Source organism: Panthera pardus, unplaced genomic scaffold (assembly GCF_024362965.1).
Source record: "Panthera pardus isolate Hobbes unplaced genomic scaffold, ASM2436296v1 HiC_scaffold_24, whole genome shotgun sequence".
Classification (NCBI taxonomy): domain Eukaryota; kingdom Metazoa; phylum Chordata; class Mammalia; order Carnivora; family Felidae; genus Panthera; species Panthera pardus.
In genome coordinates, this window is record NW_026526810.1 from 30,175,200 (window position 1) to 30,196,291 (window position 21,092).

Sequence of the window (21,092 nt, forward strand, 5' to 3'; positions counted from 1 at the left end):
AAAAATATCAATATCTTGGGGACAGGGGGAACGGGGGCCAAAATTACTGATGAATTTTTTTCCTTCATCCCCTCCCGTATTTTCCAATTCTTTAACAAGGAGGTATGACTTTTTGTCAGAGATACTGAGTCATTATTCTTCTTTCTGTGTTCTATATGCTTTATACATATAGTGAATCATTTGAATGATACAAACAAAACAAAAATCCACCTCCCCCTCCTGCTATTCCAACCACCAGAGATGGCCACTGTGGACTGTCATGCTTGCTTGCTTGCTTTCTTTCTTTCTTTCTTTCTTTCTTTGAGAGAGAGCGTACGATCACGCACACATAAGTGGGGGAGAGGGGCAAAGGGAGAGAGAGAATCTCAAGCAGATTCCATGCTCAACATTGAGCTGGATACGGGGCTCGACCCCACCACCTTGGTTTCATGACCTGAGCTGAAATCGAGTCAGTGGCTCAACCAACTGAGCCACCCAGGCGCCCCTATATTTGCTTTTAAAACGTGTATGTAGCCACATGTACTAAAAAAAGCAAACGTGATCATCTTACCATGTCAATTCAGAAAATTGCACAAATGGAGTCCTTTCAGTGGCTGCATTGGTCTCTGGCCCCATACATGCCGAGGGCCCCTTCCTGCAGGAGGCTCATGTATAATTCTGCCAAGTGGCAATCTATCTCTTGACTGTTTGGCACCCCCCCCCCCCATTAGGGCTCCAGGTTTGGGGCCTGGAGAACTGAGTTCCTGTCCTAATCCTGCCATTTGCTAGCTGTGCGAGCAGAGGCGAATCACCCTTTCTCTCTGCGAGCCTGTTTCCCCATCTCTCCGAGGGATTAGCAGTTCTTGCTTTGCCCGCTGGAAGGGGACGTTGTGAGGCTCCAAAGTGCTAATGGTTAAGTCCTCTTAGGGCTGCCCCTGCTGCCTCTCCTCCCTATCTCCCAGCTGTAGGGATTCTTCAACTTGTCTCCAGTGGAGACAAGGACCAGAGGGCCGGGACAGGGAAAGAGAGAGACCTTGTTACCAGACAAGCACTGGAGGCCTAGAGGCTGGCTTTTGAAAACTCACTCCAGCTCACTCGAGTCTTGTGAGGGGCATTAGGGGAGAAGGAGGACTCTCTGGGTGCTGGAACACAAAGGGGGCGCCTGGAGTGCCACAAGGGGTTGAGGGGAGGGGGAAGCAGTAGAAGAAACTAGGGAAAGCGCTGGAAGGCTGAAAACGCTGCGTGGCGTCCACTTCAAAGCACATTTTAAAGGCTCTGCAGGAGCCAGTGGGTGCAGAAGCCAAGGCCCTCCTCCGCGGAGCAGCCGCCCTCTGGTGGCAGCGTGCAAAAGTTACAGCTGCTCCCTCTGCCCCGCCTCCCAGTGCCAGGCTTGAGAGCTGAGTTGCCACTCATGCATCCTGCAAGCATGGGTCCCTTAGCGAGCTTCCAACAGAGACCTGAAACCTGCCAAAAGGGGAAGTCAGGCTTGGGCGATCCCGGACTGGAACCTGGGACTCTGGATAGGCGGCCCAACTGATGCTGCCAGCAACCTCTAGTAATTGTAAAAGCAAAAGGCACCAGATAATGAAGATTTTATTCGGGCTATTGCAATAGACAGAATATTCCTTAACAAGGACCATCTCAAAGAAAAGGGAGGTGCCTGGGGTCTTAGAGAGGCAGGTAAACAAGGGAGTCATCAGTGCGTCTTCTGGGAGTAGTAAGAAAGAATGGAGATGGGTTTTTCCTGGAATGGGCAGAGCAGGGGGGGTCCTGTGCGGTTCGCTTTCTCCCTGGAACTTAAACGGGGAGGGCAACTTCTTAATCATTGCATCCCGGATTAGATAAACTTCCACATTGCCATAATGCTGCAGGATGGCCATTTAAGAGCTGAGGGAAGTGAGGCCCCGGTCACCCATCAGTGAGTTTTAGTGGCTGAGGTAAGATTCCAACGTGCAGAGAGGGACCAAGACAGCAAGGTGACCCCAGCCTGAAGTTTGACGTTCCCTCAAAGAGTAAAACCAGAAAATCATAGAGGGAGGGATGAGCCCAGCCAGCAGCAGAAGTGACCAGCTCCAGCCATGGCTTTCCGTTCGGTGGGCTGTAGCAGAGAAGTGTAGGACCACCCAGGCTGCCCCAGGAAAGAGGGGGGAATGGCATGAAGGCACAGTGAAGACCCTCGTCAAGCCCCAGGAAGGGCCAGAAACCGGGCAGTTCTGAGATGTGACTACTGTGTCTGCTTCTCAGCTAGCCTGTGTGTGTGTGTCTGACTACAGGGCACCCGTGCAGTTACTTTTCCCACCCAGCTTCCTTTCTCTACTCCCCGGCAACTTCAACTGGCACCTGGCGCCTTGCGGCCACCCCAGCCTCCGAGCCTACTCGGCCTCCAGCCAGAGAGCCCACCATTGACTGCAGCTTCCTCTGAATCTTTTAAGACGCTCTCAGAAGACAGCCCATGCTTTCAAGCCAGACAGTGAGTCATCAACTGCAGCCGGCCTGTGCCCTGCCTGGGCCCTGGCAGGGAGCCCACTCTGGCCCTTCAGTTATAGCCGGGAGGCTTAAACGATCTGCTTGTCACAGGGGCTGGGGCAGGACAGCTGCCTTGGAGTGTCAAGAGCACTGCATCGAGCTAAAGGAAACGAGAAAGGAGTTAGAAAGACTCAGCACGTGTCATGGAACCCCACGCCGGGCATACCGCTGGACCTCAAGGACGTGTAGACCCATTGCTCAGACCTCCCACAGCCTGGTCTTCTCACTCTCCCAACACCTTCTGCACACCACTGCCATGACTGGCTCCGGGCTGGATCTTAGGCCACTAGGCTTTGGGGAGGGACAACGTGACCCAAGTCCAAATATCCTGGAGAAGCGGGCTCTGATCGGCACGTTCAGGTACCCACCCGACAGTAACTGTGCCCACCTTCCCACTGAGCAAAGTGGCTTTCTGGTAACCGGGGATGGAGACAGGTGGGGCACTGGACACAGGGGGAGGGCGATGCTAGAATGAATGGCCTTACTCTGGTGTTTCATTTTCACCCCGCAGCTCAGGCCATTCTTCTGTCCTGACTGCCCCTACCACACCCACAACCCCTTTGGCAGGCCAGCTCCTCCCCTCCTTTTGAGATTCCAGGTGGCTGGCACCTCCACCTGGGAGCACCTCCGGCCCTCCCTTCCCCCACAGCACCCCTCCTTTCTTGCTTCCATCCCTGCCGGCTCATCCCAACTCCTGAGTTACTTGAAAGACTCAGACTGTCTTTTTCTCAGGGCTGGGACATGGAGGGCTCGGTAACTGTTTCCCGGATGCACTGATTTTGAGGGCTTGGATTCAGCACTGGGGTTGATTTTTCAGAAGGGGATCCCAGGACTTCCAGTGTTTCTCACGTGATGCAGGGTAGCAAGGGAGTTGGCCCGAGTGTCAGTTCGCACTTCACCACGTGCTTGTTGGACAAGACCCCTAACCTCCTGGCTTCCTAACCTCTTCAATTTCCTCATCTGTAAAATGGGAATACTGGTGGTACCTACTTCAAAGAGCTGTTGTGAGGGTCCAGTTAGACACCGCTTACCACAATTCCTGGGACATCGCATGTGTTCATTATCTATCTTATTATTGTTACTATTACCATCATCATATGCCCCTCCCCCCTCCCTCCCCCTTGCCCCATAGAACTTGACGCTGACCGCAGTGCAGAGGACAGGATGCCCCTCTCGAGCCCTTCGAGATCCCATAAGACAATCATCACTCCATCAAAAAAACAAAGGCTTAGACTTTAACATCACTGGGCTTCTGTAACAAAAGTACATATTTTAAATTTGGGGTAAAATATAATTTAAAAAATATATCAGGCAGTCTAACACACTTTGATATACCTTTTCCAGTCTTTCTTTTCTTTTCTTTTTATTAAAAAAATGTTTAATGTTTATTTTTGAGAGAGAGAGAGAGAGAGAGAGACAGAGTAAGAGCGGCTCAGGGGCACAGAGAGAGGGAGACACAGAATCCGAAGCAGGCTTCAGGCTCTGAGCTGTCAGCACAGAGCCCAATGTGGGGCCCAAGCCCACGAGCTGCAAGATCATGACCTGACCCGAAGTCAGACACTCAACTGACTGAAACACCCAGGCTCCCCCAGTCTTTTTTTCTTTACAACGTTAATGCAGTTCTAATCATACTATACCTACATAGTTGAATTCTATTGTCCATAAGTATCATTATATCATGCCTGCTATGTTGTTATAGGTAATGTTCAAATATTTTTCAATGTTTCAGGGAAGGACAGTTAAAGGATATTTTTTTTTAAAGGTAAAACCATTACACTTGTACAGATACAAAATGAATATGTTAAAGATTTTATTTAACTCATTATAAACCAGGGACCCGGGAAGATGACAACCAGTTTAAAGGAGAATGCAAGGGCACCTGGCTGGTTCAGTCAGTAGAGCATGTGACTCTTGATCTCAGGGTCATGAGGTCAAGCCCCACGTTGGGAGTGCAGCCTACTTAATTGGGAAAAAAATAAATGAGTCCGACTTCGGTTCAGGTCATAATCTCATGATTCGTGATTCTGAGCTCCGTGTTGGGCTCTGTGCTGACAGCTCAGAGCCTGGAGCCTGCTTCGGATTCGGTGTCTCTGTCTCTCTGCCCCTTCCCTGCTCATGCTCTCTCTCTCTCAAAAATAAATAAAATAAAATGAAACATGAAAAAAACAAAGATGACCACACCAACATAAAAATGCACGTATGAGGGGCGCCTGGGTGGATCAGTCGGTTAAGCATACAACTTCGGCTCAGGTCATGATCTCACGGTTCGTGGGTTGGAGCCCTGCATCAGTCTCTGTGCTGACAGCTCAGAGCCTGGAACCTGTTTCAGATTCTGTGTCTCCCTCTCTCTCTGCCCTTCCCACCCGCACTCTGTCTCCGTCTCAAAAATAAACATTCAAAAATAATTTTAAAAATGCACATATGTACATGTACATGTACACATGTGTATATGTGTGAGCATCCCACATACCCATCTTACAGAGCGATACTGACACGCTTCTGTTGAATTTAGGTGGATGTTAGTAATGGCCCCAACCAACAGGATGCAGCAGAAGTGACTGGATGATTTCTGAAGTTTGAAGTTTGGTCATGAAGGGCAGATGGCTTCCCCTTGGTTCTCTCTCCCTCTCTCTCTCCCTCTCTCTCTCTCTCTCTCTCTCTCGGGACACTGGCCCTTGGAACTCAGCCCCTATATCATGAGGAAGGTCAGACTACACAAGAGGCCATGTGTAGGAGTTGTGACAAATAGCCCCAGCCAGGACCCCAGCTGGGGTGACAGCCAGCACCAACCACAGGTGAATTAGCCCTCCGATGATTAAGCCAAGCTAGTGACTCAAGCTTTTGAGTCTTCCTGCTGAGGCCTCAGACATTGCAGAGGAGAAACAAGCCTCCCTTGCTGTGCTCTGTCTAAATTCCTGATGCACAGAAACTGCAAGAGATTAATAATAGGGATTTCTGTTTGAAGCCATTAAGTTTTGGGGTAATCTGTGTTGCCATAGTACCTGGAACATGCGGTATAGGTGAAGACCACTTCAATATACACGATTCAATGTAAACATTATAAGCACCGCTAAAATTTGAACATCAGCTTCAAAACCAATGTTTGAAAAAAGAAGACCTGGGTAGTTTTTGAAATGGGAGATAGAACGGAGAGGCATGCAAGTGGGGAGCCGGAAAACTCTTCAGCTCACCACGAAAGGGAGGCAAAAATGATGGATTTTTCTGGAAACTGACAGTCAGAGAAATGTACATGTAAGGAAGTTCACAGTCTTAACGGTGTCAAAGAATTAAAACAACAGGCTGGGGGGCGCCTGGGGGGCTCAGTCCCTTAAGTGTCTGACTTCGGCTCAGGTCATGATTTCATAGCTGGTGGGTTCGAGCCCCACATCAGGCTCCGTGCAGACAGCTCAGAGCCCGGATGGAGACTGCTTCAGATTCTGTGTCTCCCTCTTTCTCTGCCCCTCCCCTGCTCTCGCTCTCTATCAAAAATGAATAAACGTTAAAAAGATTTTTTTTAAATAAATAAAAAATAAAACAACGGGCTGTATGCTTCGTACAAATGTCCAAATTACAGAAGACGAAAACAAATAAATCATTGTGCATTTCACAGAAGGCCAAAAAACAAAAGGAACATAAAAAAGAGAAGGCCAAAATCCACAAAGCCCCAACATGAAAATAAGACCCAATATGCCAGAATGCATACAAATGTCTTACACTCTCCTACTGGACGCTGCAGACCCTCTAACTGGATTAATGCAATTTAATGACCACAACACATCTGTACAGCTCACGACGCACGCACGCACGTACTCAGCGTCTGCAGCAATGGTGACGCCCCCTCACCGGTTACACCCTGCTCCCTGCCTTTTGGTGCTATCAGTCTCCAGATGGACGTGGGCAGACACATCTAACGGAAGGGCCCAGGGAGGACAGTGATGGCCTCAGAAACACTGGACGGCCTCAGGACACTGACGGCCTGCGCCCGTGGGACAGGAGGCGCTGCCGGGCCATGTGGCAGAAGCAACCCCACCCAGTGAGTGAGGGTCAAACCTTCCCCCTACGTGCTTTCCTTCCGGAGGTTCTGGGGCACTGTAGAAGGCAAGACATGCCAATCAACCTTGCCGCTTTGCCCGGCCCCACCGGCACGTCATCAGGGAAAATCCGTCCCAGACGCCTGCCAAGAATTTGGCACTTTTTCTGAAAGGTTCTAACTTTTTTTTTTTTTCTTTTTCTGTGTCTTAATTAGCTTTTAAATTGGGCAGATTGGAGATGGTATATCGAGGAAGATTGGTCTAATGCCATCTACATCAACTCTAAAATCCTATTATCTGTCATTTGTAACAGCAGAAGCTTTTTTTTTTTTCTTCGATAAATGCGGCTGTTAACATCAGGTGCTCCGCTACACGCCAGGAGTACAATCACCAGGGAGGTCTGGCGCCTTGTCCTGGGCAGGCCCTCCTGGTCTGGGGAGGAGGGAGAGTAGGCAAGCAAGTAAACAGCCACCTCTAATACAAGGCAGGAGAGAATGCGCGCTAAATATAGGAACCGAGCAGCAAGAACAGGGGGAGTGAGCAATTAATGCTGATGGAGGAATGGGGAGGAGGCTTTCTGCCGTGTTTGCAGGGCCCCACGCTGCACTGCAACAGTAAACTCTAAAGGGAAGAAACTACCCACACACTCAAAGTGCTGTCAGCCTGCAGAGCCTGGTTCATCCGGGGCAGCTGAGCCATGCTGAGGGGAAGCTGTGTCCCTCGGCAAGGGTATGGGGAGAGGCCAAATGAAGTGGGTCACATTTTTTTTTTTAAGTTTACTTATTTTGAGAGACAGAGAGAGAGAGACAGAGAGAGAGAGAGCAGGAGCAGGGGAGGGGCAGAGACAGAGGGTGGGAGGGAATCCCAAGCCAGCTCCATGCTGTCAGCGCAGAGCCAGAAGTGGGGCAAAATGGGTCACATTGGGTCCAAGAGAAAGCAGTGGCCCAGGATGAGGTGTCATCACACAGGAGACCCTAGCCCTGGGGACAGCCTCTGATGTTAGCTACGGTAAAATGTTGCTAATGACCAGAGGGGCGAGTTGTGGGCATTTTCTCAGTCCCAAGTTGCCGGGGAGGGTGGCGGGGGGGAGACACTGGTTGAGTTCAGCCCCAGGAAATGTGGGTGGGTGGGTAGGTGGGTCTCAGCTAAAAGGGAAGTAAAAACTAGCCTTTACTGAGTGCCTTCTAGGTATCAGACACTACAGAACATTCTCACCTTTGTAACTCCAAATATTTACCAAACACTACTTTAGGCATTGGAGATAGAGTGGTAATAAAATGAAAATCCTGCGGTACCTGGGTGACTCCATTGGTTAAGCATCTGACTTCGGCTGGGGTCCTGATCTTGCCATTTGTGAGTTCGAGCCCTGCATCGAGCTCTGCCAACAGCTCAGATCCTGGAGCCTGTTTTGGATTATGTGTGTGTGTGTGTGTGTGTGTGTCTCTTTCTCTGCCCCTCCCCCCTATTTGTGCGGGTGCGCATGCGAGCGCACACCCCCCTCTCTCACTCTCTTTCAAAAATAAACTTAAAAATAAAATGAAAATCCTGCTCTGCTTGCGTAAATAAATATTTGACATGATTTCAGTGATAAATACCTATCACCAATATTAAGTACTTAAAAAAAAAGGAAACAGAAAGAAAGGAGGTGCTATCATCAAGAAGTGGTCAGGGAAGACCTCCTGGAGGAGGTGACATTGAGCAGAAACCTAGTTAATGACAGAATGAGCCTTAGGACATGTAGTGAGCCTTCCCCAGTCTAAAGATGGAGAAACCAACCTCAGAGAGGGGCGGTGGCTTTCCCTAGATTACAAAGGTCTGAAGGCTTCTCTAGGGGAGGGAGTTCTTCCTGAGATTCTGGGCTCAGGTGATGTGCTCAGAGGCAACACCACCTTCAGACCCTCCAGTTACATATAGCTGTGGTCGCTGTGGGCTCACAGATCCTTAGACCAATCCACTTGGTACCGGGTTAGCCCATGAGTTCCTTCCCTACCCTCTTCCTTTCTTCTCCTCTCCAAGCCCCCTCTTCTCTGTCCCTCCCACCTCCTTCTCCTTCTTCTTGTTTTTACATTTGACTGCAAATAAACACTGAAAAGTCCCTAAACATAAAGGTTCAGATTAATGAATAACTAGAGGCAGAATGCCTGAGTGACCAGCACCCAAATGAAGAAATAAGAGTGTTGGGGCACCTGGGTGGCTTAGTGGGTTAAATGTCCGACTCCTGATTTTGGCTCAGGTCATGATCTCGTGGTTGGCAAGTTCGAGCCCTGCGTTGGGCCCTGCGTTGGGCCCTGCGTTGGGCTCTGCGCTGATGGCACAGAGCCTGCTTGGGATTCTCTCCCTCTCTCCCTGCCCCTCCCCCCCCCAAAATAAATAGTATGTTGCTGCCACCCCAGAAGCCTTCATGTGTTCCTTCCCATTTCCCTGTCATTTATGCCAATCCCTGCCTTGTTTTTGTTACCATTTTACCATCTCTGTGTCCCTAAACAATACAGGTTTGCCTCCATAACTCTGAACTTGATATAAATGGTATAATTCTGTAATGCCTATTGCGCCTTACTTCTTTCACTCAGCATCAAGTATACAAGATTCATCCCTGTTGTTGGCTGTACTGGTTTGCTAGGGCTAAGTACCACAGACTGGCGGCTTACCGGGAACATAGTTTCTCACAGACCTGGAGGTTAGAAGTCCAAGGTCAAGACACCAGGAGCGATGCCTCCATCTGTTCCAGGGCTCTTTCCTTTGTTTGTGAATGGCTGTTCTCACATTGGCTACCCACCCCTCTCCACCGCCCCTGCACGTGTCTGTCTGAATTTCCTCTTTGTATAAGGACTTCATGTTGGCTTAGGAACCACCCATATGACTTCATTTTAACATAATTACCTGTGTGAAGACCACAGAGTGTGGTCACACTCTGAAGTATGGGGGTTAGGACTTTCACATATGAATGGAGGAGGGATACATTTCAGCCCGTGACACTGAATGTAACTATAGTTCACTCATTTTCACGAGCAGCTCGTTTTCAGTACTGTCTAGCATCCTATTGCCTGAGTGCACGACCATATATTTATCCATTCTCCTGTGGATCGTCCCTTAAGTTGTTTGTTTCCAGTTTGTGGCCATTACAAATAATGCCGCTTTGAACCTTTTTTTTTTTTTTTTTTTTTTTTTTTTGCGTGTAATCTGCTGCACGTGCACATGAGTTTCCGTAGGGTTTATAACTAGAAATGGAACAACTGAGTCATAGGGGTCAGTTTATCCCCGATGTTAGAAGGCCGGCAAACAGTTTTCTAAAGTGGCTGCACTGATTTCTCCTCACTCCAGCCACATATTCTCTTATCTTCACGGCTCTGCTTCCTCAGCAATATTTGGCATTCTCAGACTTGTCAGTGGTAACCGGGAGGTAGCCGATTTTGCATTTCCCTGATGGCTGATGGGGCTGAGTGCACTTTCACAGGGGATGTCTGATGCTCCCATTCTGTGAAATGCCCGCTCAAGTCTTTTGCCGGTTTTAAGTTATTTTTTTAATTTTGTAATCTCTTCACTTTCTCTGCTCATGGCAACTTTATTTTAAGGGCATAGTTAACACTTTCCTGCCACTGGGTTTCGGTCCTCACCATCTGATTTCACCCCGCAAATTTATAATAACTTGACTGTAGGAGAGCAAGGACAGAAGCTTCATCTTTCCTTCTCAGGAATCCCTGGGCTTCTCATGCAAACATTCCAACTTTCCCCTCCAACTTCTCACCTCTACCTGTGGACAGAGCTTCACCCCAGATGGCAGCCTCTTCTCTTACCTGGCCTGTTGCTCTGCTGCCCACACAGGGTTATGATAACTGAATGAGATCATGTGCAGATGTCCAGCATGGTCCCTGGACTCCTACATGCTCTTAGCAAATATTACTTCCCTTCCCCTTTCTTGATGCTCTGCAGAAAAGTAGTAGAGTAACATTCATCGACTGCTACCTGAGTGCCAGGAGGTATGCCAAGGGCCACCCGTTATCGTTCGAGCTGCCTATCCATTACCGTTCTCTCTCTTTTTTTTTAATGTTTATTTATTTTTGACAGGGTGTGAGCAGAGGAGGGGCAGAGAGAGAGAGAAGGAGACACAGAACTTGAAGCTGGCTCCAGGCTCTGAGCATCAGCACCAGAGCTCGACGCGGGGCTCGAACTGCCAAACAGCAAGATCGTGACCTGAGCCGAAGTCGGAAGCTTAACTGACTGAGCCATCCAGGCTCCCCTGGCTGTTATCTTCTTTCTTAGTTACAGATTTTATTCAGAGCATTAATATGCATCCTCTGCTTTTCTTGCCTTCCTTATTCCTGGTGCCTGGAGCTTGGAGCTCCAGCAGCCATTTGGGGCCACAAGTTGTTATCCTAAAGAGCCACCTCTGCGACACAGTGGAGCCATCAGACCAGACCTTGAAAGGCAACTTGTCTTAAAAAAAAAAAAAAAAAAAAAAAAAAAAAGAGAGACAACTTGTCTCATGCAAGAGAGAAATTAACCTCTGTCATCTTAAAGCAATAGTTATTTGGTTTTCTATTATTTGAGGCAGAACCTTATCCTGATACTCATGAAAAGTACGTTTTTGGTTAATTATAAACATGTGTTTGCTTGAGCTAAGTTTTCCTGCCTCCATTAAAATTAGTTTTGCTGGTGAGTAAATGATAATATATTTAAATCTCTACAGTCAAATTTATATTTTTCAAACGACCCATTGGATCAGTATTTTCACACGGATATGAGTACATTGAGACAGGGCATCTTAAGTAGCCAAGAAATTAGTATTCCCTATGATAAAAAAGTGTTGCTTACTCTTTATAAGAAGTTGTCTTGTTTATGACAGCTACCCATAGATATTGTGTCAGGATACTCAGAGGGTAACGAGTCCATTCTTTTTTAATTGAATTAGCAGCAAATACAGAGAGCTTCCTGTGTAAGTTAGGTAGGCTGCAATCTATTCAAAGTGAGACTCTCAAGTCATGGTCCCTACCCTGCTTGTGAAAAATCCATTGGTTGTAAGTCACTGCCAGAGAGCAGGTTAATGTGTTTGGTTACCGAACCACTATTAAAATAGGAAGCAGCGTAAGGTGCGTCATGCACACGCACACGCTAGTGAGGAAGCCACGTGTGATGTAGGGGTGAACACTCCGGATTCTGATTGCAGGGCCTTGGACTTGGATGATTCACTTAATCTTTCCGAGCCTCAGTTTCCTCATCTGAAAACGGTGGTTTACAACATGCACATATTGTGAGGATTACGTGAGAAAAAAACACCCGGAAGGAAGGAAGGAAGGAAGGAAGGAAGGAAGGAAGGAAGGACTCACAAAATGTTAAATAAGGTGGGCTTGTTTCTATTTTGTGACAAGAGGCTAATTTGGGGCAAAGAAGAGTGATTTGCCCCTTCAGCAGGAGGCCTTACTCCAGATCCAAGCCACTTGAGTCACCAACCCCCAGACAGGCCCCAGGGGAAGAGGCCCCTGAAGGCCGGACCCTGACGCCCTGCCCTGGGGTGGGTGCGAGGCCCCTCACTCTGCATCAGCCAAGCCCAGAGGAGCTGGGTGTAAGCACAGATTAGGTTGCAGTTTTTATTTAAAGATCTTAATTTCTGGCACTTATTTCGGGGATTACAGTGGTGGCTTAAGATCCTTTAAAGACATTCCAAGTTGAAGTCTTTCCTTCACTTGGCTGCTAAAGTTTAATTCAGTCTAATTATTTCATATGGCACCGACTATAATAGTTTCATAATTTCTAGTATATTAAGCACTTAATATGTTGTGTCATTTGGAATCACATATTAAATTCAGCAAAGTACATTTTAATGAGAGTTAAGTGGTGTGAAAATATTAACACAATGTGATGGTTCATCTTGTTGTTCATATTTTGTAGGTCTGTTCCTGATCCACAAATGCCTCGCTCACCAGGTATGGGAAGGATTTAACCGCCTGAGGCTAGAAAGGGGGTCTGGGGAGACCATATGCCTACCTTTTTCCCCACAGCACTTTACAGTGGGATTTCCCATGGGGCCTCGCGACCCTATAAAAGCAAGTAGGGAAATTGTTATTTCCATCTTAGAGATGAGGAAACTGAGGTTCACTGCTGACTCTCATAAACGTGGTCTTTCTTGGTTCAAAGCCATTGTAGTTTTTCCCTGTACCACAGCTGTCGTCGGTGTGACCCTGGTGGGGGTGAGTGCTGTCTGGACTCAGGGGAGGGCCGTGAGTATCTGGAGGGGGTGTCACCTCACCTCTCACCTTGCAACCCCACAGAGAAAAACTAACAGAACCACCGAGAAGTTGGCAGACTTTCTACTCAGACTTGGGATCCTTTTTGCACCCTCACAGAGTGTCCCTTCCATGCCCTAAACCGAAGTGCCTGTGCTCTTAGGCTAGCCTGGGATTGCCAGAGAAAATGGTCTTGGACTAAATCACAGTGAACCCATCAGATAGCAACAGCTCAGGCTAAGGAGGCTTCAAAGGCAGGAGTTAAGGCAACAGAGAGAGAGATTTTAGAGAGATCCTCCCAGAACCCTCAAATGGGACTCCTTTATTCCAACTAGGTGCAAAAGTCAGCTCTTGGAGCCAGAAAGATTTGGCAGCAAATTCCAGTGTCCCTGATTAGCTCTGTCACTTTCCTCTCCAGGCCTAGCTTTTCCCCATCAGTAAAAGTGCTTATCTCTCAGACATGAAAATGAAACAGAACATCAGAAGAAAGGGAAGGATTCAGATTAAGCTCAGTGAACAGGAGTGAGTGGGTCTAGGAGCCTGTGTGCTCAGACCCAAAGCCTTGAAGCCCTCTGGGTGAAAACAGTCCTCATCACAGCTAAGAAAAGGAGGGGCAGGGGAGAGGGAGAGAACTCAGAAAAAGGAGCTACTACGACAAAAAGTTTAGAGTAGCTAAGAAACAGTCCCGGTAGTCACTTTAAAAAGAGGAGCTATTTTCACTTTTTAAAAAGTGTGTTTCATCCAGGTAGCTGCGAGATTAAGGAAAGAAGACCAAAGAAGAATAAGGAGTGGTTATGCATCGAGTATATTTATACCGTCCATGTACCTCCCATATGCCCAGGGCCTAAACACTTTACAGAAGCAGCTCATCTAAAGCGCTCGGGCTGTTCACGTCAAAACTGAAGTCAGTGTTCAAACTGCCGTGCTGGGCACTCAGCAGAGTCACCGTCCTACAGGTGGGGAAATAGCCAGATATTCACAAAGTTCCAGGCACAAAAAAGAGATCACAGGGAGGGTCAAAAAGTACCGCCTGGGCTGGGGTCCCAACCCCCCGCTCCAAATGCAAGCTGGGGAAGGGGCAGGATTATAGGGTACCACTGAGGTCAGGCATCTGGGATGGATTAGAACTGCTCTAACCACAGCAGGGGCCAAACCAGAAAAGCTAGGGCTGTGAGCACAGGGGGATTAAGGAAGCTTGGGAGGAGCCACTCCCTCTGGCCACAGCTGACCCTGCCTCAGGCCTCCCTCTGAGCTGTCGGCACACAGATCTTCTTCTATTTGCCCCTCCCCCCACCCCTGGTTTTCTTCACTGGGAGGCAAAGAAGGAAACTCGGAAAAACTCATATACACTGGGGTGATTAGGTGGGAGAGGATACTTCAAAAGAGAGCTTACAAAAACAAGGTTTAAGTCAGAGCACGTGCTGCTCAAAGGGATTTCTAGGACCTGAGTGGTGGGTCCTCTTCCATGCCCAGGCTCCCCGCAGCCCTGCTCTGTGTCTGGGGCCTTAGGACCTTCCGGGCCAGGCCTGTGAACTCGGCACATCCCCGCCCTACGACTGGGTAAAGCCTCCTGATGCCCCCAACGCCATTCATCCCCAGGGTTCCCAGCACAGAGGAGGCCACGGCTGCGTCTCCACATCCCTGCTTCTTCTTCCCTCTGGTGGGGTTGATGGGAATCCCTGGCCCTTCTTCCTTCAAATGAGTGACATGTGGAAACACTCAGTGCTCCCAGGCTGCAGGGGAAACACCAATGTTAGAGGATGCTGAGATCTCATGTCTTCACTGACGTGTTTTCAATATGAAACAGGCCGTTTCTCCATTGATCAAAATGTAATTAAAGTTACTCTGATCTCTCGCACTCAGAGGGCGGGAAGCTCCAGCTCAGACCGGACGGGGTGATGCAGGGGGTGGGGTGGGGGGACCACTCTGCCTTTCTTGAGGTTCTGCAGCCCATGGCACTCAGGGAAGGCTGTCGGGACTCAGGCCACCTCAGGTCTCAGAGTGGAGGGGGGGGACACCAGCTCCGAGGGCCAGCAGGAGCCGGGGGCTCCCACTGCAGCTCTGAGACCGTGCACTTCTCTCTGGCACCCACGTATTACTCCCTGCTTTCGGTGTCCGTCTCCTTGGGTCTCTCCTTACCGACTCCCTCCATACATCTGTCCTCCGGCTTCATGCCACATCCAATCTGCCTCGTCTCCTCTCATCCCGGCCCTCCCCCTCCCTCCACGCTGGGCCTTTGGGGCTCAGGGGCGAGTGTCACAAGGTTCAGCAGGTCCCAGACCCTAGCCTGCCCTGTGAACTGTTCCTGGGATATTCTATGTCCCAAGGATGACTGGCATGCTCCACCCTTCTAAAATAGAAAACAAAAAGTGTTCAATTTTTACACGTTGCTAATTGGAGTCTCAAAAAAAGTCCTTCAGTTACCCAGTTACCAAAAAAAAAAAAAAAAAGTCACAGCATGTCAAAGCTGAAAGAGAGGTTATCTTCTCTAGGGCGGTTTCCTCACTTGGCAGAGAAGTCCAGGGAGTTGGGCAAGGTCACAAAGGCAGATGCAGGAAGGAATGGAAACTAGAACTCAGACGTCCCTCTGTAACACAACTGCTCAATAAGAAAACAGACAAAAACGAAAAACAAAATAAAACAGAACAAAAAAACACCCAAGCTCCACCTCTGGCTCAAAATAACACCTACTCCTGTAGCCAGAAATGGTGAACAACCTGGTCCATCTCCTGCTGGTTTTCGCAATAAGGCAGTTATGAACCCACGAGATGTACCTGTCACCGTGACACGTGTGCGCATTGACTGTGACCAAAAGGCTCTTCTTCTAAATAAATGAATAAAAACGTGGATGCTAATTGAAGATTAGCATCATCTCCCATCAATGCTAATACGCTTTTTGGTTATTTGCAATTCCCTTTTGCAAATCTGAGGGAAACATCATTGCCCAAATTAGCTCTTTTCCCTCAGTGAAGGCCGTATTAGCATTCTGAGGTTTGTGTTTGCTTACTGCTTATTTAGACAGAGGTCAGGTGAGAAGCTGGGCAGCCTGCACCTGATTTCCATTTCACTGAAGACAGGTGGGGGGAGGGACTCCAAAGTACCCAGAGGCCAGGCCAGGTGCTCCCTGGCTGTGGTCTGAGTCAGGCTCACAACGCTGAGCCACAGCATGACCGGGAGCACCACCTACCTCCACAGTGGCTTCTCCTGCCTGAAGGACTTGCCCAGATGGGTGACATTGACTCAGGTAGCTCCCAGGTCATCTTCTGCCTGGCACTGTCTGTCAGGTCCTCTCAGGGTTGCACCCGTATGGAGCGACAGTTCAAATGTCCCCTTCCCTCCTGCCCACCTTCATTCCCCAGTCACTGTCTAAACCCCATGTTCTTCCCTTCTAGTCCCTCTCAGCACTGAGAATGCTCTTCCACGTTTGCTTGGCTCCCTCGCCGGAACCGAACGGCCACAGCAACACAAACCACTTCTTGTTGGCCCTGTAGCCCCGGCGCTGACGTCACAGATGCTTGCTGTGTGGTGAGGGAACTAGGGCAGGAAGGAAAGTCTGAGCCGATAAGGCCTTGGGAGCATTGTCCAAAAGGGGAGGCCGCACTCCTGGTCCCAAATCTTTCCTCGCTCGAGTTCCACCGTGAAGAGGAAAAGATCGGTTTTTGAAACCAGACTTGCCTGCAAATCCCAACTTCCTTCACGACTGGCAGGCTAATTTTGGCCTTGATTAACCAACTAGAGCTTGTTTTCTAACGTGCAAATTGAGGGGAAGGACACGGGTCAGCTAAGGGGCCCGGCCCAGTGCTGGACCAAAGCCTGGCGACCTTTCCCGGTCTGCCACACCTCGAGTCACTACGGAAAGCGTTGGCCCCAAGCGGACGCTCACCCCCTTGCCCTTGGCTTCAAGCACGGGGCGCAGGGCCCGACCACCCCAGGGGAAACAGCGGCGCACCGTGAACCACTCCTCCGCGCTGCGGCCCCGGGCCACCCTGCCCGGCCCCTTCCGGTGCACGACCGGCCTTTCCAGCTCTCGCCAGGGTCACGGGTCCTGCCGCGGGGACTGCCCGACCCGATTTCTGTGGGGCCCCCGTGCGCATCACCGCCTCTTGTCCCCCAAAATGTGCTGGCGCCGCGCACGCGCCACCCCGCGTAGTTTCGGGGACACCGTGCCGCCCGGTTTTCGGTGGAACCTCGCGTGCGACCCCTGGGGGCCCAGCTGGGACGGCGGGGAAGAGGAGCGCGGCCGCGCGCGCCACGTGACCGAGTGTGAGGCTCGCGCCCTCCGGGGGCGCGCAGAGGTCGCGCGGGCCGAGGGCCAATTTCCCATGGTCCCTTAATTTGCATATACAACGTTGGAGGGTTAGAGAAATAATTAGAGTTCATTTCGCTGTAATCACAAAGATACAATTACCGTGTGTACGAGATACACAAGGTCATACGTCTTCAAAATTTAGTTTTTTCTAAGTAGTGCAGTGTGGTCACCATAACTGTAAAAGTCTTCGCATTCTCTGCTTTATATACCCTCAGAGCGCGCTCACTTACCGTGCTCGCTTCGGCAGCACATATACTAAAATTGGAACGATACAGAGAAGATTAGCATGGCCCCTGCGCAAGGATGACACGCAAATTCGTGAAGCGTTCCATATTTTTTACCTGAGCTTATCCCCCCTTGCAAACACTTTTCACTTACAGGTTCTTTTGTTTCACACAAAGGAAACTGTAGTCCCAGGAGATGGAATAAGAGGAGGTGGGGCACAGTCAGAATCTCTCTTTGTCGTGCTTTTTATGTCTGGCCCCAGTCTTCCGATCTTTTCCAGCTTGCCTCTGCTTCCCCTTGCACTATCCTGAGTCCCACGGTACCTTAACACTTAAAGAAACGGTCTTGCCAAAGTGGACCCACTTCAGGTCCAAAACAGAACAGGAACTTAGGGCTGTGATAGACACGGTGACTCCAACAGGAACGCGCAACAAGACTCACCATACTGCCTCTGAATCAAAAAAAATAACGCCCGCTCCTTAAGGTCTACCGTGTGCCAGGGGCCTCACCAATATCCGGGTTTCGTATTCCTGACAGCCCTGCCTTGTGAGTATTATTGTCACCATTTTACAGGAGTCACTGAGAGGCAAAGCAACCTGGGCATGATCATGTAACCAGTAAGTGGCTGCGGCAAGGCCTGCTAAGACCTTTGGAGGCACAGGCCCTGAAAAGATCGGGACCCTGCCCCTGCGCAATGAATGCAAGAACCACAGTCCTAATTAGTAAGATTAGTAAGAAAAGTCCAATAAATTTCAGATTTCCTGCGATGACTTTATCAATGGTTTTGAAATATCCCCCCCCCCCCAGGAGAAAAATGTTAGTGCACATGTTTTGCTGATGCCTGAGCACACACGTAGTCGGCCCAGCGGTCTCTGCAGCCGCTGGGAGAGCAGCGCACAGATCCCAGGCTCTGTGCTCCCCACAGATAGGGCAGGCTGCAGACGCCAAGCCCCTGAGCCGCCCCAGGGCAGAGGCGGGTCTTCTCCCGGTGGGCGCTCAGAGCTGCGAAGCAACGTTCCATCAGGGATCCATTTCTGTTCCCTTCAGTGGAGGTGAAATGATCCTTTCCAGGTAACAGCCGAGAATAGCGGTCTGTGGGACCTCTCACTGCACCTTCTCCTCGGCTCACAGCCTCCAGTGCATGCAGTTGGAGGGCAAGCTTTGGTTTTCCTTTCTTTCCTCAAACATGCCTGGTTCTTAGGAAGAACTTGGGCAATTGGGTGAGTAGTTTTCAATGTCTCCTTCTGGGATGCCAAACAAGGAAAGGACCAATGTTGGTGTGACTCTTCTTCTAAAGAAACTGTTCCTCTTGGTCTGACCCGTTGTGTTGGAGCAGAAAAGAGGAAAGACAAGCAATTCTTAGTCCTGGAAAAGTCAGACACCTGGCTGACTTTCCTGGCTCCGCACCATTCTATGAAGTAAAACTTCTACTCCTGTTACACATGAGGAAGTTGAGGCACAGAGACATTCAACAACTTGCCCAATGTCACAAGACTAGTAAATGGCAGAGAAGGGCTTGAAGCCCAGGAAATCTGGCTATAGAGCTTGTGCTCTTAACCAAACACTATGTCACCTTTGAAGATAGAGAGGGAGAGATAAAGCTGTTTAGAATCAATGGAAAGAGAACACAGGCCCAGTTCTGCTTTTGTCGGTGTTCTGAATTCAAGGACAGGAGTTGTATTTTTGCAAAGGATCAAGGCTCTACCTTAGATCCAAGGAGGTGGAGTAGTGGACAGTGGGGGAACTGCACCCTCTTTGGGACACAGCTGAAAAAGGAAGAAAGTTTTCCTAGGCCGACAATCTCTTACCAGACACCTGTCCCCCTCCCCAAATAATCCTCCTGAGGAAGGATCATCTGACCACTAAACGTGTGCTTAATTAATATTAGGCAAATGAACTTAATCGTCTCCCAAGAGCTGTAGTCCAGAAGCACCTAGGGACTCCTCCCCTCAGACATATCCAGCATCCTGATAAACCGCAAAGTTGGAACCACTTCATTTAGACATCTGTTGAGCTACTTTGGGGCACTGGGTGCTGTGTTGGAGATCACAAGGAAAAGCAAGATGTGGCCCCTGTTGCCAGGGTACTTACAGTCCTGTGGGGAACACACACACACAACCAAGGATAACTCAGAGAGGGGAGCACACGCTTAGCTTCAGGAACCAAGTGCCACAGGAATGCAGAAGTCAGTCTAAGGAATCCGGGGGTCTGCCAGCTGTTTTTTTGCAGACAGGTTACCAGATTTGCAGGATGCATGGAGGCGGGATTTCTCCCCGGGGGGGGGGGGGGGGGGGGGGTGACTCTCCACCAGGGCCTACAGCTTAATCCTGGATTTTCTGGGAAAGGTGAGGATAGAGACTGTAAACAGCATCTCCTTATGAGTATTTCGAAGTTCCTTCGATGAAAAAAGGTGGTCTGAGGTTGAGGGGGCATCTTTACCTGGTACTTTATCCACAGACCCAGGACTCCGGAGCCAGACCCCCTGTGGGCACCTCCCGGAGTCACGGGTGTGAAACCAGACACCTCGGAAGAACACCCAGGTCGAAGTTCTGTGCTCCATAGCCCGCTGGCAATTCCCGAAACCCCACTTTTTCTCCCTAAGACAACGCTCCCTAGTCTAGGGCCTTCGGACGTTGGCTGCAATGCCTAAAATGTGTCGCAAGGTGGCAACGTTGTGGCGAGAAATAGACTTTTTAAAAATCCTGGGTTTTTGTTTTTTTTTTTTCAAAGCATATTTTCCCTATTAATGTTTCATTTAACTTAATTAGAATCTGGTAAACTAATTAAAGTAGCTACGAGCCCCGCAATCAGCAATAATTCGTATAATTATTGATAATTACATCCATACCAATCGTTTGGTTATTAACATTTGGGGGAGAACAAACCACTTCTGAAGGGACGAGGAACCCAAGAGGGTTTTTTGCGACAAAGCTTTCTGGGTCGGATCCGCCTACACCTCCAGTCTGCAGAGATTCCGGCCCAGATGGGGCGCCCTTTGGCGAACCCCTGCTGCCTACGGCTTTTTTCTCTACTTTGGGGAATTCGTTAAGGGAAGGTGAAAAGGAGTATTTGCTAGGCTTCTCTGCGTGGGCCGTGGCCACGGAACTTCCTGCCTGGGTAGCAACTGTAATTCCCATTTTATAGAGCAGGCTGTGCCGCTTCCAAAGGCGTGGTCACGCCAAGGGGGTGAAGTCTCGTGCTCTCCCCAACACCTGGACTGTTCTGCGCTTCCCAGCACCGCTCGGCCCTGGACGCAGTCACTTGCTCACTTCCTCTCGCGACCTGTTTCGCCGTTGGTGCAGCGGAGAACTGATCGGGTTGGTTCCACCCAAAGGAAACCTTCCCGATCCCCGGAGGGTCCCTGCTAGGAGACCTCGCGTCCCAAGGTGACTTCTTCCCTCGACGACACCTCACAGTTTAGCCGCTGCCCTCACCGCCATTATCTCTCTCATGTCCTGTGTCTAGCCCTCCGACTGTCTCGGGACTGGGGTCCTGAGAGCCCTAGCGCAGGGGGCTCCGGGGACCGGCTTCCTGCCTCCGCAGCGCGCCGGGGGGTGGGGGGGGGCCTCCTCTCCTACGCCCCTTCCAGGCGGCAGGCAGCGCGCTCCCTGCTCACCGACCCGCCACGGGCCCTCCAGACGACCCGCTACCAAACTTCCCGACCGGCGCAGCGCAGGGCTCCCAGGCCCGAGGGGCTAGCCCGGCGGTGGGGGACCGGAGGAGTGCACGGAGACTCCAGGGATGTCGGAGGGCGGAGTCCGCGGGGCGCTGGACCGGGCTGGGGACCCGCGGCCCTGCGCC

The 21,092-nt window shown here is 50.0% G+C and overlaps 1 long non-coding RNA gene and 1 other non-coding gene across 2 annotated transcripts in view; one reads left to right on the forward strand and one right to left on the reverse strand.

Moving 5' to 3' along the window:
• The window catches only part of LOC109262793 (uncharacterized), a 58,273-nt gene extending 41,286 nt beyond the window's left edge, over nt 1-16,987 (reverse strand). The window contains exon 1 of the long non-coding RNA XR_002077953.2: nt 15,945-16,987. This is a non-coding gene — a long non-coding RNA (uncharacterized LOC109262793). The remainder of the gene's footprint in view (nt 1-15,944) is intronic.
• Nucleotides 16,988-17,297: 310 nt separating this feature from the next.
• Nucleotides 17,298-17,404, forward strand: LOC128773119 (U6 spliceosomal RNA). The gene has a single exon (XR_008417401.1). It is a non-coding gene; the product is annotated as a U6 spliceosomal RNA (small nuclear RNA).
• The last annotated feature ends 3,688 nt before the right edge of the window (nt 17,405-21,092 follow it).